Here is a 16,142-nt window from a genome sequence, read left to right on the forward strand (position 1 = left end):
CTTCCTTCCCTTTTTCATCATTAAATCTTGCCTAACCATTAGCACAACTCTTTCTTAACCCTCCGCTTCTTCAGCTATAAAGAACTAACAAGCCGCCACCATTCCAGCACTGCGTGCAGCATCAGGCGGCGTGTCCTGCGCCCTTCACCCACGCGCTGCTGGAGAGTGTGGAGGGATCGATGTCTTCTTTGATGTATTTACATTTCCTGATTAATACATTGCAGATTACATTCACTAGTTATAAAAGAGTGCATCGTTTAGTTCCCTAAAGAAATTGTTTAATTACATAAAAAGTATCCATCTCAAAAGGTTATTTTGAAATTCCATATAAAAGTCTCGTACGGGTGTGGATGTTTATATGAGGTAGTTTGATGTTCCTTTGTTAAGAATTGCAAATGAAGATCTAAACTACAACCTGCCTCTTAAAAAGGCGTTCTAATGAATATTAAAGCGTGACATTGTTCTTCGTGAATGTGGACGTAATATATTACTGTGAAACATGAAGAAACAGAGTAATACGAAATGAATCCATTGCGTCTTTATTTACCGTATTTAGCAGCATTTCTTGAACATAAATGGAACAAGAGATTTCACGGGTAAATAAATTTTTCCTACTCTTGCACCGGAGTAGGGAAATAGAAATTATTCCGGAAGATTCTGATGATCTTAATCGTGTATTTATCTGCACTATGTATGTGCATTCACCCAGGAGTGTATTCGATTTCAAAGACTTATTGTAAATACTAACTCTAGTACTAGATTAGTATTTTACATAAAGTGGTCTCTAGATAATACATAAAAATTCAAAGCTATTATCTTTTCATTATTATTATTGTTTTATTTATTTATTATTATTATTTTTTTTTTTTACGTCGAGGCCTATAGCGCCTGTAGGCTCACTTGAAGAGTGTGTAGGAAGCGCTGTTCAGCTTCCGCCCATTAGTGGCGCAAGCAATTTTATTTATAGTGGTACCCATATTAGGGTCCATATCTCCACCCAAGCTCACCTTGGGTGTAACCACCTAGAACCTGGGTATCATGGTGACATATAGGTAACTTTAAACCACTCGACAAATGGCAAAGTGTTTAAGGCGGTACGTGTTGGGATTAGAACCTACGCGTGGACGTCTGCCCGATCTCACGCTCAGCACCTTATCCACTACGCCACCGCCTATTTTATGGAAGAGAAAAAAAAAAGGAAAGTTCACAATATAATCTGACCCATTGCATCACGTGAGGAAATACCATTTACTGCTGCGGCACTAACACACCGATGGTAATTTATGCTTACGCATCATTCATTTACTACTGTCATTCGTGCAATGAGGAATTACCATACACATCAAATATGCATGTGGGTGGTCCGGTATTGTTGTGGACATCAACATATCTTTCTTAATTTATTTTCACTCATTATTCTTTTTTTTTTTTTTTTTTTTGTCCTCTGAAGTAACGAACTATCATTGCGAGTACTCTTATATCCCGCAATTTGACTAGATCAGCAATGCAATGACATGGCGAAGTGATTCCACCATTGTAATTCAAAACAGTCATTGTGCTGCATTTGTTTTCCTTTTGTGATAATAAAGAATTACGTATGATATGGTAGTAAGAGGAAGAACATAAATAAATACTCCCCATTATTCATATGTCAGTCAAATCACTTGAATATCACTTTTAAGATGTAGGCAAGTCTTCCATTTAGGTTGCGTACTGCTATGATTGGATGCTAGAAAATTTATTGTATAATTTGATCAAATATAAATCAACTACAAGGGAAAATAAGCAATATACACATACTATATTTCACATATGTAGCATATATTCCATTGTTATTGTGTCATATCTCTGCGTCTATGGGGGAGCAGGATAGAAAAGAGGAATGGAGGGAGAGTTTTGGGAGAAGGAAGGGAATAGTTGAGCAAATGAAAGGTTCCATGATTTGAGAGGGACTGTATATAATGGACAGGGAATGAAGAGAAAGGAAAAGAGGGGGCTGTGGTAAAAGAAAATATATGTCTCACATCACGCTCTATATATAAGAACCATAAAAAACAGACGAACCTGGACAACAAGGAAAAAAAAGACATTTATGAAGAGCTCCTTCTTTTTCATCTTGGAATCTTGTTCTTTTCGTACAATCACCATTCCTACCAAATCCTGTTCATTCTTCCCTCATAATTTCCAAAATGTGATCCACTAACTAACGACTAACTAATCAACAAACTGAATAAGAATAATTAACTAGATGCCTAGATAACCATTCAACTAAGAAGTAAGTGTTAACTCACTCTCTCAGTCACTCTCACACACTCCTTAACTGACTACCTAAATTCAAATCATTTTTATAGGTTTGAATAAAGAAAAGATCTAAGCAACGAGATACAACACTGAAATTACAGAATCGTTTCCCTTGTAGTAATATTGTCTGCACGTTACATCACACATCTGTCACTACTTATATGATCTAAACAAATACTAGGTAAGATCCACCAATCTTTTATTTCATTTCCTAACCGCATCATTCATCCATTCAGACAGACACGATCCTTGTAACATATGTTGGAAAGAATCAGAGACACGCTCTCGGGAACTTAAGAACAATTATCGCATTATTTTATCCCTTGACTTCCATCGGTTCTTGTCGCCTCGTACTTATGGCGGCGATAAATAGATTAGATGAAGAGCATGATTTCTCTTAGGGAGCAATCGGCCACGTGGAGTTAGCAGACCGATCCGAGGATCCTATTATTGGACCCATCTGTTACGAGAGAGAGAGAGAGAGAGAGAGAGAGAGTTATATGAAGAGTATAAAGTAAAAAGTGGAAAGTGACGAAAAGAAATAGTTCAGAAAAGAAAGAAAAAGTGAATTCAGAAAAATAACGGAATCCAGAAAAGAAAAATATTAAAAACTCAACATTCAAAGACGTAAGAGTATAAAAGAAAAAAGATGAATGAACGAGCTTCGTAAAGGAAAAATGAGAGAGAGAGAGAGAGAGAGAGAGAGAGAGAGAGAGAGAGAGAGAGAGAGAGAGAGAGTTATATGAATTTATGTTTCCCCTTGTATTTTTAGACTTATCTCTATTTGCTTCCTTATTTATGTTTATTTACCATGATTTCTTTGTTTACTTATCTATCTAGTTGTAAGATCTGACAGGTCATAATAGAAAAAAAAAACGAATATATGACAACAAAAATTTATGAAAAAATAGAAGAAAGCATCCTTCAAACATAAATAACGAGAATTCATATTACAACAACGAGACCTTTCTGCATATCCGGAACATAACATATACATCAAGAGAAACTTATTTATTCATCTGCTCATATTTCATCTATGTCCTTTAATACCACATTACGTGTACAGCTTTTTATATGCTCCAAATTTTACTGCATCTTATAGTATACTCTGAACCTTCCTGACTGCAGATCCCAAGAAAATGATGATAAGTTTAACTAGATACATGTGTTCGTATAAGACAAGCCGTATATGTTTTACTTTGATGAATAGTTTACGGCATAACGTTATTTTAAGACCGCGAGAAGCTTAAAACCCTGCTCCTCTCCTTTAATCATTGGAACACCTGTGATTTGCAGAGGCGAGGTGACGCAGGATGGAGAATAACATGCTGCATGTCTCTAATTAACTTGTGATTAATAATGTATGCCTAGATGTATTAGTCTGGGAGAGATTGACGGTGTGTGTGTGTGTGTGTGTGTGTGTGTGTGTGTGTGTGTTGTTTCACTGTTTGATCTGCTGCAGTCTCTGACGAGACAGCCAGACGTTACCCTACGGAACGAGCTCAGAGCTCATTATTTCCGATCTTCGGATAGGTCTGAGACCAGGCACACACCACACACCGAGACAACAAGGTCACAACTCCTCGATTTACATCCCGTACCTATTCACTGCTAGGTGAACAGGGGCTACACGTGAAAGGAGACACACCCAAATATCTCCACCCGGCCGGGGAATCGAACCCCCGGTTCTCTGGCTTGTGAAGCCAGCGCTCTAACCACTAAGCTACCGAGCCGTGTGTGTGTGTGTGTGTGTGTGTGTGTGTGTGTGTGTGTGTGTGTGTGTGTGTGTCCGTGCATTAAAATAACTCTTTAAACTCTTATCTCTTAGCTCGAACTCATTCAAGGAGGTTTATAAGCACTCTACTTCTTCTGCATTCCCCAGTTCAATAATGTGTGAATTACCTGAGAGCTCCGATGTGTAAGCCGGCGCGTTCTGCCGGTGCTTGATGGAGAGCTTGGTGCAACGTCATAAAAGGGATGTGTGAGGCTCTTACGTTCATGTATTAGATGAAATATAAAAGGAAGATTGTCCGGGGCCGGCACTGTTCTCTACTACCCGGCGTGAAGTGTGGGGCGAGCCGAACGAGGGTCGCGGCACGTACAAGAAAGGAATGGGTATTACATATTGTAGTGGCTGATACAAAGGTTACTACTATTGTATGTGGTGTTGCCGTGGCTATTGTTCTTGCTGCAGCTGCTATTCCTGTTACTACTATTGTTCTTGCGGGTTGCTTCTTTTTGTCTTTAGTAGTAATAGTAGTAGCAGCAGCAACAACAGTAGCAGCAGTGGTAGAAGTAGTAGTAGTAGTAGTAGTAGTAGTAGTAGTAGTAGTAGTAGTAGTAGTAGTAAGGAAGTAGTAGGAAGGAAAATATACAAAAGAGATGGTAACAATGTTGTATAGTTCTATAAAGAGAGATATTAACAAGACAGAATATATCAATACCTATAATGTATTTGTCCTATTTAGTAATGGAACTAGATTAACTATCGCCGTTGTTCATGTTGTTGGTATGGTTTTATTGTCAGTAGTGGTGGAGATGATGATAATGGTGTTTTTTGTTTCTGTCGCCATAGTGTTGCTGTGTTGCTGTTATTGTATTTGGTGTTGTTGATGTTGGTGATGGTGATGGTGATGTTAGTGCTGTTCTTCTGTTTGTTCTTGGCAGTGGTAATGGAGGCAGCAGCAGTATTGTCCTTTTCCTTTCTCTTTCTTTTCTTTTCTTCTTTGTTTTGTTTTCTTCTTTGGTCTTGTTGAAGACTGTTATGTTTGTGTTGTTGGTGGTGGTGGTAGTGGCGGCAGTCGATAAGGAGAAGGGAAAGGAGAAAGAGAAGAAGAAAGCTGGATAAAAGACAAAGAAGAAGAGAAAAGGAGGAACTAAGAGAAAAAAATTTTAAAGAAGGGAAAAGATAAATAAAAGACTTATAGAAACAAACATTTGAGGGTCATGATTTTTCTTCCCAAACAGCCCCGGGAGGGAAGGCAATCAAGGAGATGCATGCCAAGTCACTGCAACGCTCGCTTTGGCACGTTCCGCTTCCTTTCTTTGTCCTTATAATCATCATTACCATTATTATTATTATTATTATTATTATTATTATTATTATTATTACTGTTACTATTATCATTACTTATTACTGTTATACTCATCATTCATTCATACGTCAATTGCAAAAGTCTCTCTCTCTCTCTCTCTCTCTCTCTCTCTCTCTCTCTCTCTCTCTCTCTCTCTCTCTCTCGTATTTTCTTCATTCTTCGTCTCGTACATTTGCTGCTTCTTCTTCTTTCTCTTCCTCGTGCTCCTCCTTCCCTTTTAACGTCACTCAGCGCGCGTGCTTTTTGTGTCTGGAGCTTTTGTGTTTAGATTAAATATTTAGTCGTCGTTTTTAGGTGAGGGCACCGGTAATAATGGTAACAATGGCTCGAGTTGTGGCAGCGGTAGGGATGGCGGTTGTGGCAAGTGGTAGTGGTTGTGGTGGTAATAATAGCGGTAATAACAGTACTAGTAGTAGTTTTTGTTGTAATAGTAGTAGTTGTAGATGTTGTAATAGTAGTAGTAATTGTAGTAGTAGTAGTAGTAGTAGTAGTAATAGTAGTAGTAGTAGTAGTAGTAGTAGTAGTAGTAGTAGTAGTAGTAGTAGTAGTAGTAGTAGTAATAACAGTATGGTGACGACGGCGATGATAATAATTGTAATGATAATAATAGTAATACTACTACTACTACTACTAATAATAATAATAATAATAATAATAATAATAATAATAATAATAATAATAATGATGATGATATTAATAATGATGATATTAATGACTAATGATAATAATAATAACTATAATGATAATAATAATAATAATAATAATAATAATAATAATAATAATAATAATAATAATAACAATAATAATGATAACAGTAACAATAATAATAATAATAATAATAATAATAATAATAATAACCACACAAATAATAACAACAATAATAATGATGATAATAATAATAATAATAATAATGATAATAATAATAATAATAATAATAATAATAATAATAATAATAGTAATAATAACAATAATAATAATAATGATAATAATAATGGTAATAATAATGATAACAATAATAATAAGAATAATAATAAGAATAAGAATAATAATAATAATAAGAATAAGAATAATAATAATAATAATAATGACAATAATAGCAATAGCAATAACCATAACGACGATAGAGAACAAAGCAACAGTTTCCATCCAGATCAGCGCTACACTTTTTTTCTCACTCCCACACAAAGAGAATGGAGGGAGTGGTGGTGGCATTCTTGGCCTGCCCGATGGAAGGATTCATTTGTATATAGCGCGGCACCTTTGTAGCTTCTCCTGACGCTATACTATTATTACATATTTACCGAGGCCAACTCCGGTCTTGTTATTTCACCCTCAATTTTTTTTTATTTATTTATTTATTTATTTGTTATTTTTTTTTATAAGAGGGTGATGTAGATTTAGTCGTGAATTAATTGTATGTACAGTGAGAGGAAGTGATAATGTATGATCTCGTATCCAGGAAGGAGGAACGTAACCAGCTGATTCCTTAGAGCTGCAGGGAAGGAAAAGTTTATAGTATTTGGGTTTGCTTCTTTGTATTTTAGTTTAGATGAGTTAATTGTCAGTGTGTATTATTGTGTGTTCTTTTTCATTATTTTTTTGTATATATATTTTTTTTTGCATGGCTAATTAAGTATATATATATTTCTTTTTTAACTTTCTTTTTTTTTCATATATATATTTTTACATAGAGCTGTTTGTTGTTTTATTCATTTATCTTTTTCTACTTTTTTTACGCCTTTTATATTTCGTTTTATCACATACATTTATTATTAGTTCAGTTTTTCTTTCCTACTTTTTCATATCCTCTTTACATGACATTTTTTTTCTAATTCTCTCTCTCTCTCTCTCTCTCTCTCTCTCTCTCTCTCTCTCTCTCTCTCTCTCTCTCTCTCTCTCTCTCTCTCTCTCTCTCTCTCTCTCTCTCTCTCTCTCTCTCTCTCTCTCTCTCTCTCTCTCTCTCTCTCTCTCTCTCTCTCTCTCTCTCTCTCTCTCTCTCTCTAATATATACTTTCTTCAACGTAAAAGCTTTGTACATTACCGTACGTCAGTTTTCATTTCCTATTTCCTTGATTCTATACTCGTTTTTTAAGAGGAAGCTTTACCTGATCTGCCTTTGAATTACTATATGGTGTGCAGGTGACTATATTGCACACACGGACAGACAGACATACAGACAGACATACAGGCAAGCAGACATACGGATAAATGGATGAGTAGATGGATAGATTGATTGTAAAATTGATAGATAGATAGATAGATAGATAAACGTATTGGCAGGTAGGTAAATAGATAGATCCTTTTTTTTTTATATTGAACGTAAAATCAAGGTCAGCGAGGGGAGGTTATCTAAGTCAGGGGTTCTCAACCTGGAGTACGCGTACCCCCAGGGGTACGTGAGAGGAATTTTTGGGGTACGTGGCGGGTTTCTCAAAATGCTTCAGTTTTAAATAGCAGCAAATTCGTTTGTAGTATACAATGTGTCCTTCACTAGAACCAGGACACGTTAACAACGTTAACAAGGAAACTCTTGGAGTTATATCACTTGAGAGGAAGCTCTCTTGGATTACAGTTGCCACACAACCTTGCAAACCTATAATATTTGCTCCGATTTCTTATCTTATATGTTATTCACACACACAGTGACTTATTTATCACTGTTACTAGTTACAAGTTGCAACTAGCTGCAAGCAACACTAGTTCACTGCCATAATGATCGAAAATTGTCTGATATAGTTCCTTTTGGTAAATGCATTGCATGTTAGTCACATATAGTGTCTCCCTGTGAGGTACCAGTTCCTATCGACACTACCTCATAGAAACATACTAATATTAATTAAAAATTGTGTCTGCTCCACATATATAACACAATTTAAACTTAATAAACTAAGTCAATAAACCATGCATTTATTGTTACCCTTCCTGACGCTGCATTGTGGGTAAGGGGTACGTGATCAATACTGAAAGACTTCGAGGGGTACATCACATTAAAAGGTTGAGAAGAAGAAGAATTAACCTGTGCAGAAGCGAGGTGAAATGTGTGTTAAGGTTCCGTGCTGTCTTCAAGTCTCTAGAAATGAAAGATCTTGGTACACCAGACAATTATGTTTTGCTCTATATTATGATGTCAGTCGTATAAACTCAAGTAACTATAAAGAAATACCATGGTAGAATAAGAACAGAAAAATACTGGTAGGAGTAAAACCCTGGCAAATCAATAGATACATCGTAATACAGTGTTTAGAGACGATTACTCTGTACCGCGAGACGATACTGACTCTCTCCTGCGAACACTGAAATTGTGACAGTTTGGGTCCTCTCCTATTGATATTAATCAAAGTATTGCGATTTATTCACAATAGTAATATATTACACTCCGACGGAACACGGGCCTAATGTGTTTGAGATGTGGCATTTTGTTATAGTACATTTCGCTCTATATAGCGACTGTTTAGGACTAAAAAACTGTAGCTTCAGGTAGATATTCAATAATGTTATCTATCGATTTTCAGTCTTAAAGTAGGGAAAATTACGAATATTGATGCATTTCTTTTATAGTCCTCCTTGCTTCTCGAAAAGGTGCACGAATTTAGAAAAGGTTGAAGAACACTAAACTGTACCCTGAAAAAAATACAGTAAAAAGATAAGATAAAATGACCAACATCTCTATTATTATGGAAGCTAATAATAATACCAAGACTAATTAAGTAATTCAGAGATAACGAAACGAACGACGATCACGAGAGCTTCCACGATAACAGTGTGTACGATAAGATTTGATTCCAGATTCCTCGATAGCGCTCCGAGTTTCCAAGATAACAATGGCATTCCAGTTTCCTCGATAGCGATGCAAGTTTCCAAAATGACGATGCCTTTCCATGATAAAGATGCCCTTCCAGTTTCCAAGATAATAATGCGAGTTTCCACGATCAAGATGCAATTCCAGTTTCCACGGGAACGATGCGGGTTTCCACGATGTCGATGCGGTTCCAGTCCTCACGATGCGATTTCAAGACACAATATTGAAGTCCACTTGCCTACACAGGTACTGGGACGAACCCTTTCACCCCGTAAGGATCCACCCAACACCCTTGAGTGCGAGTAAAGTGACGCTGCCACCTTCCTGCGCTGCAATTGAAGTCCACTTGCCTACACAGGTACTGGGATGAACCCTTTCACCCCGTAAGGATCCACCCACACCCTTAGGTGCGAGGAGAGTGGCGCTGCCACCTCACTGCGACGCAATTGAAGTTCACTTGCCTACACAGGTACTGGGGCGAACCCTTTCACCCCGTAAGAGTTCACCCCAGACCCGTGAGTGCGAGGAGAGTGACGCTGCCACCTTACTGCGCCTCACACGGGTAGCCATGAGCATAACCCGCCACACTCCACTCCCCAAACACTGTCAGTGAGTCCTTTTCACCCCGTAAAGGACCACTGGTACGGTCAGTGCCTGGCTCATGGCGCACAGCGTGCCCTCGTTCATGGCGAGTTGTTCAGCCCGATGTCATTATAAGCAGAGGTCCTGTACACACCACTCACCACCAGACTCTATGCAAGGAGCCCTTATCACCCCTTAAAGGCCCCTCACGGCATCATCTGATGGACGGTAGACACGGCACCCTGCTTAAGGCGACGCCTTGCCTAGTATGAGGCGCTGCAAGTTGACAACAATCAGTGAGCTTGAAGCCGCGAAGGAAAATGAGTCCACGCTAACAATGGGATTCCACGACAGGTTGCGATTCCAGTGTCCACGGTACAGATGTGTTTGTTGAGGATAACGATCCGTTTATCGAGGCTAACGGTGCGGCGATGGCGATGGCGAAACGATCCAAAGTATTATTACCTACACAGGTACTGGGACGAAACTTTTACCCAGAAAGGGTCAACCCCAGTCCCGTGGTTATGAGAGCAGTGACGATGCAACCTTGCAATGCCTCACACAGGTCGCCATGAGCAATGACCCGCCACACACCACTCCCCAAACGCTGTCATGAAGTGAGTCCTTTTTACCTAACCTAACCTAACCTAACCTAATCTAACCTAACCTAACCTAACCTAACGTAAAGGACCACTGGTACTGTCAGTGCCTGGCTCATGGCACAGCGTGCCCTCGTTCATGGCGAGTTGTTCAGCCCGGTGTCATTATAAGCAGAGGTCCCGTACACACCACTCACCATCATATTCTATGCAAGGAGCCCTTATCACCCCTTTAGGGCCCCTCACGGCACCATCCGGTGAGTGGTAGACATTGATCTCTTGCTTATGGCGACCCTTGCCTAGTGTGATGCGCTGCAAGTGGACGACTAGTAGTGAAGCTTGAGGCCACCAAGGAAAAGCAGGACCTGCAGCCAGTTCCCTGCCTTGGGCCCCAGGCCGGACCCGACGGCCACCTCCTTCCCCCGTGCGGCGCCCAAGGCCGTCACGGCCCTCAAACATCTTTAGGCCGAAAGTTCTCAATCGTCGTTTTAATTTTGATTCGAATATAAAATCGTCGATGGTAAATGAAAAATAGCTTTGGTGTGAAAGTGTGCAAGAGTTAGCTGATTAATGAAACAAGGTGAGGCAGCTTTGCTCCGGAGTATTTAGTGTACTTTGCATGTTGCTGCCGTGAATGTGTACGTGTTTGTAGGTAACTGGATAGAAACAGTAGACCAATGGTAGTTGTGTAGCTATTGGGGAACTTTTGAAAATTAGTTAAGCTTCTGGATAGAGTGGATGAGTGCACACAGGTTTGCGTGTCTTATACATAAACTGCCACTTGTAAACATAAATTTTTCTATTTCATGCTCTTAGAAAAAAGCAAACTTAGTTTTCTTTATTTCCCTGATCACAATGACGTGTAAATATCAATGTTTCAATCATAAGGAAACACTAGGAGAGGACCCAAACTCCCGTTGAAGTTGCCAGATTCAACAGATATCGTAATATTTCACAGAAAAGATGGTCAACTGCATATCGTATATTTTTGGATATTCTTTTGTCACGTAAGGAGATATCAAGATAGGTAAAGTATTTCTAAACATGTATCTACGACAAAAAACGCTATAATAGTAGAGTTAGGTTATAACTATGCATTGTGTTTTTTTATATACCATCTTGCTCTATTCCTGGGACAAAGATTACTTCTTCCTCAATTGATAGCTCGAAGTTAGTATGATATTTTCTTTCCTTCTAGGTTAGTAAGTAGACTACAAGACACCATGAACCTATGAAGCCCCGTAAATGAGATTATTTTCATAACTTAGAAATCAAAGTCTGATAATGAGATTGTCTATTGCCAACCAAACCGTTCTGCATAGACGTCTTCAGCGTCATAGAGACCTAATGATGTTAGCTCATGGACAGTGGCCATCCTGACAGCGCGAAACCACATGGGGTTCATAAGAAGATTTCCAGGGGTACTTAGATAGCTGATCTAATAAAATCCTTTGCAGTGCCATTGCATATTGAGTTCCATGTTCCATGTGACAATACTGGGGGTACTGGTAGATGGTCTTATAACTCAGGGGGTTCTTAACGATAAAAAGGTTGAGAACCCCTGATCTAAGTGGTGTATTGTGGCCGACCCTCAGAATGGCTGTGGAACCTTCCTTCCTTTCAATGAATTTTCTTTACAGTGTATATTGATGCTGTCTCCTGCACCATTATTCTCTTTCTTTCGGTATTGCTGTTTGTGGTTTGTGGTGACGATTTCTAGGACTGGTGCTGATGGTTGTGGTGGTGGTGGTGGTGGTGGTAATTATGCTGGTAGTGATGGAAGAGTTGTTGTTATGGTTGTTTTGTTGTTGCTGCTATTGTTGTTGTTGTTGTTGTTGTTGTTGTTGTTGTTGTTGCTGTTGTTCTTATTGTTGTTTTCTTGTTATTGTCGTCGTCGTCGTCTTCGTTGTTGTTGTTGTTGTTGTTGTTGTTGTTGTTGTTCTTCTTCTTCTTCTTCTTCCTCTTCTTTTCTTTTTCTTCTTCTTTTTCTTCTTCTTCGTACTTTTCTTCTCCGCATTCTTCTTCTTCTTTGTCTTCTTCTTCCTCGTCTTCTTCTTCTTCTTCTTCCTCGTATTCTTCGTATTCTTCTTCTTCTTCTTCTTCTTCTTCTTCTTCTTCTTCTTCTTCTTCTTCTTCTTCTTCTTCTTCTTCTTCTTCTTCTTCTTCTTCTTCTTCTTCTTCTTCTTTTTTTCTTCTTCTTTTCTTCGCATTCTTCTCTTTTGTGTATTTGTACTTGTTTTTGTTCTTCTTGTCCTTTTTTTCTTGTTCTCCTCCATCTCCTTTTTGTTTTTCTTTTCCTTCTTCTCCTTCTTCTCTTTCTTCTTCTCTTCTTCTTCTTCTTCTTCTTCTTCTTCTTCTTCTTCTTCTTCTTCTTCTTCTTCTTCAACATGAATCCATCCTCTACAACAACTTCCATGCCTCATCCTATCCAACACGAACATCATTTATCAGAAAACAAACGGTAAACAAACAACATGGTCAGAATACCTTAGTTATTGGCTATATTTATTTTCTCTCCTAGGGCTAATAAAGCGACGCAGCGGGAGACATTTCACTTATTGGTATGGTTATTGCATAGACATGTGTTTCTCCTGACGCTCCAACGTTCAGAAAAATAACAGGGTACCTTTAAACACTTAGTAGGTAGTTACTCTAATGTTATCCCAGTAGCGCTAGAAGACACAAGGGTATATATCAGAATTACATCCGTATTACCCTGCCGAAGTATGTGTTTTCATGGCAGAAGTATTCATAGGTTTGTTTCTTAAAGCTATTGGCATCGTTTCTTTTTCTGTATACTTACCTATTCTAGCACATTACGCTTTACTCTCTCTCTCTCTCTCTCTCTCTCTCTCTCTCTCTCTCTCTCTCTCTCTCTCTCTCTCTCTCTCTCTCTCTCTCTCTCTCTCTCTCTCTCTCTCTCTCTCTCTCTCTCTTTCAATGGAATATTATACAATGTTGCTAACCAAGTGAAAATTGTTCCGTCTGGCTGAGTGAGCCGAGCGTCATTCTCTAATAATAACGACGAAACGTTGGAAAAGAAGGTACGAGGCAGGGGCGTCATTATTTCCACAGCTCAAATATTTCAAGCCCCCAGACAGAGAAGTTCCGCTTTAAAAAGAAGAAGAGGGTAAAGAAAGCAATAAAAGAAGCTACGTAACAGAAAAAAAGTAAGACAAAGACCCAGACAAACTCGACGTAATTTCAGGTGTGGTCTCTTCAGTAGCCAGAAACGTAACTGGTGTTTGAAGTAGGAGTGATTTTTTAACCCTTTGACTGGTGAAGACACAGCTAGACTGTAATACCTTACTTGATAGACTCAATACAGCAATTCAAATTAAAGGCACGTGAAGGATCTCAAGAGTCAGTAATCACGGTTTTTGCTGCCAGTTATTATTATTATTATTATTATTATTATTATTATTATTATTATTATTATTATTATTATTATTATTATTGAACAAGCTTCAAGAAAAGTCAAAACAATCAAAAGATGAAAGAAAACTAAGCACTTGATCACTCCTTTTCTCATTTTCTCGCCAGTGTTGTCTTTCATAAATATACTCTAAGGTTGCCCCAGATTATTCTATGAACCTTGAAGAGGAGCCATAAAAGTCAAAATATAAAGCATTGGCAAGTGGGAGAGGGAGGGAGGTATTCTTAACTTCCCTCTGTAAAGAAAATAACGAAGTCTGGCGGCCTAATCTTCTCCAAATCATGATTATCTCACCCTCGTTTCCTGTCGGCGGGAAGAACGAGATGAGAAGATAAGGAGTCACGTAATCAGATAATGGCTGACCCAAATTTCCTCTCTTATCAATATTCTATTTATTTTTATGAAAGTATATTCTATTTGAGGCGTATTTTGCATTCTGAAAATTTTCTCATCTTTGTAAAAGGTTCAAATGCCCAAATGCCTTTCTTTGATCTCGACTCTGTTTTCGTTTCTTTTCTCCGTCCCCTTTTGTATTTTTGCCGTAAAGCGTGACGTCTACAGCTTTAACGTGAACCTGATTGGCTGATGTGGTCGCCTATCAGCAGGAGCTCTGCCAATAGGAGATGGAAGAAAATGGTTTGCACCCTAAAACCCACGCCAATTTTCCTTCCTTCGTTCACTCAGTTAAAGGATGAAGACCTGATATTTTGGCATCTGTGCAAGTGCCACGTAAATAAAACACATCCAAGAAGATTCCTCCATGAATGATTCCTTCAAAATTACATCTCATTCAATCGATTCTCTCAACTAGCATCAGAAAACGTAACCTGATTCATCATTGAGGAATTATATCGTGAGTAAATCGTATGGAGGAAATTTGTTTTTTTGGGGAAAGTATTCATGAATGATAAAAGTTTGAATCATGGGAATAAGAACTTTTACTGATATTGCTGTGGGAGAAAATTTGGATATTTCGAATGTTATCTTCCATAAACAATTTATAACCACATCATGACAGCCTAACGTAATCAAACTATCTGGAATATGAAGGTATGTGGCCATGCTCACCTTTAACCACACCAAGGAAAGTAATGCAATGTGACAAAATTGTAGTAGCTGCGTTGAATAGTTTTTTCTTCTTTTTCGAAATACTCATCCTGTGATTCATGATGTGGTATTATGTGTACCCTGCTGCTGGTGCACCACACGTCACTAAGACTCACGCACTCACACCGCTGTCTGACTCATCGAGGGCAAGAACAGCGTAATATACCGACGGCCATCTACCGGAAGACAGTGGTGCGTGGTTACTGAAATCAAGGTGAACATACACGCCATTCAATTTTCTGGAAACTCTTGTAGTGATTCACGGTTCAGATTAAGGCTTTCAACATTTCATATTATTTTCATCTATGTATATATTTTTTCATGCATTTCTATTTATTTTCTTATGAATTCTTATTCATCGCAACACCCTCAACTCCAATTCTCCCCAGTCCATTTCATTTATTTATTTTTTTCACTGTATTAAAAAAATATTTACAACTGTTGCAGTTTTCACTCATATGAAACAAATATAATTTTTCAAATATATATGTATATACAAATATTTTTTTCTACTTTACACACCCAGGCCGTGTGTGTGTGTGTGTGTGTGTGTGTGTGTGTGTGTGTGTGTGTGTTGCTATTATTTTTCTCTGTTCTTTTTGCATGTGTGTATATTTTCTTTCCTTCTTTCCTCTTTGCTACCCGAGGCCAGTAAAGAAAAAACACAAGCAAGAATAATGGAAACAGCAGAGCTTTTTCATGTGCTCATCTTTGAACGAAATGTGGCACAAGGATGAGGAAAAACGGGACGGGGAAAAAGACACAGGGAAGAGAAAGATAACAAATGATACAAAAAAAACAACTGGAAAAGAAGCAAATAGTGATATCTGAAGAGAGAGAAAGATGAGAGAAACGATAAACGAATATCGGAAGAAGGATTTGAGGAAGGAAAGAGAAGGGTAGAAGAAACAAGGATAAAAAGGGGGGAGGATGAGGAAAAGGGAGAAGGGGAGGTGTTCGTGGCTTATCGTAGCGGGCGGGGAGGCAGAATGTGGCCTCGTAAATATAAGAGGACAGCAAATCCAGTCAGGCCATTTTTGTCTTGAGGGCAAAGGAGAGCGTGAGAGAGAGAGAGAGAGAGAGAGAGAGAGAGAGAGAGAGAGAGAGAGAGAGAGAGAGAGAGAGGATGGGGAAGGAAACGAGGAGGATGGCAAAAGTGAAAAGGTAAAACGATAATGCATGATGTCATGAAATAGAGTTTATTTATAAGGATTGTATATTTG

The 16,142-nt window shown here is 38.4% G+C and overlaps 1 protein-coding gene across 3 annotated transcripts in view; it reads right to left on the minus strand.

Moving 5' to 3' along the window:
* Positions 1-16,142, minus strand: part of LOC123518176 — a 273,942-nt gene that overhangs the window by 124,230 nt on the left and 133,570 nt on the right. The gene's annotated exons all lie outside the window — the stretch shown is intronic.

This window comes from Portunus trituberculatus, chromosome 43, assembly GCF_017591435.1.
Source record: "Portunus trituberculatus isolate SZX2019 chromosome 43, ASM1759143v1, whole genome shotgun sequence".
Lineage (NCBI taxonomy): Eukaryota > Metazoa > Arthropoda > Malacostraca > Decapoda > Portunidae > Portunus > Portunus trituberculatus.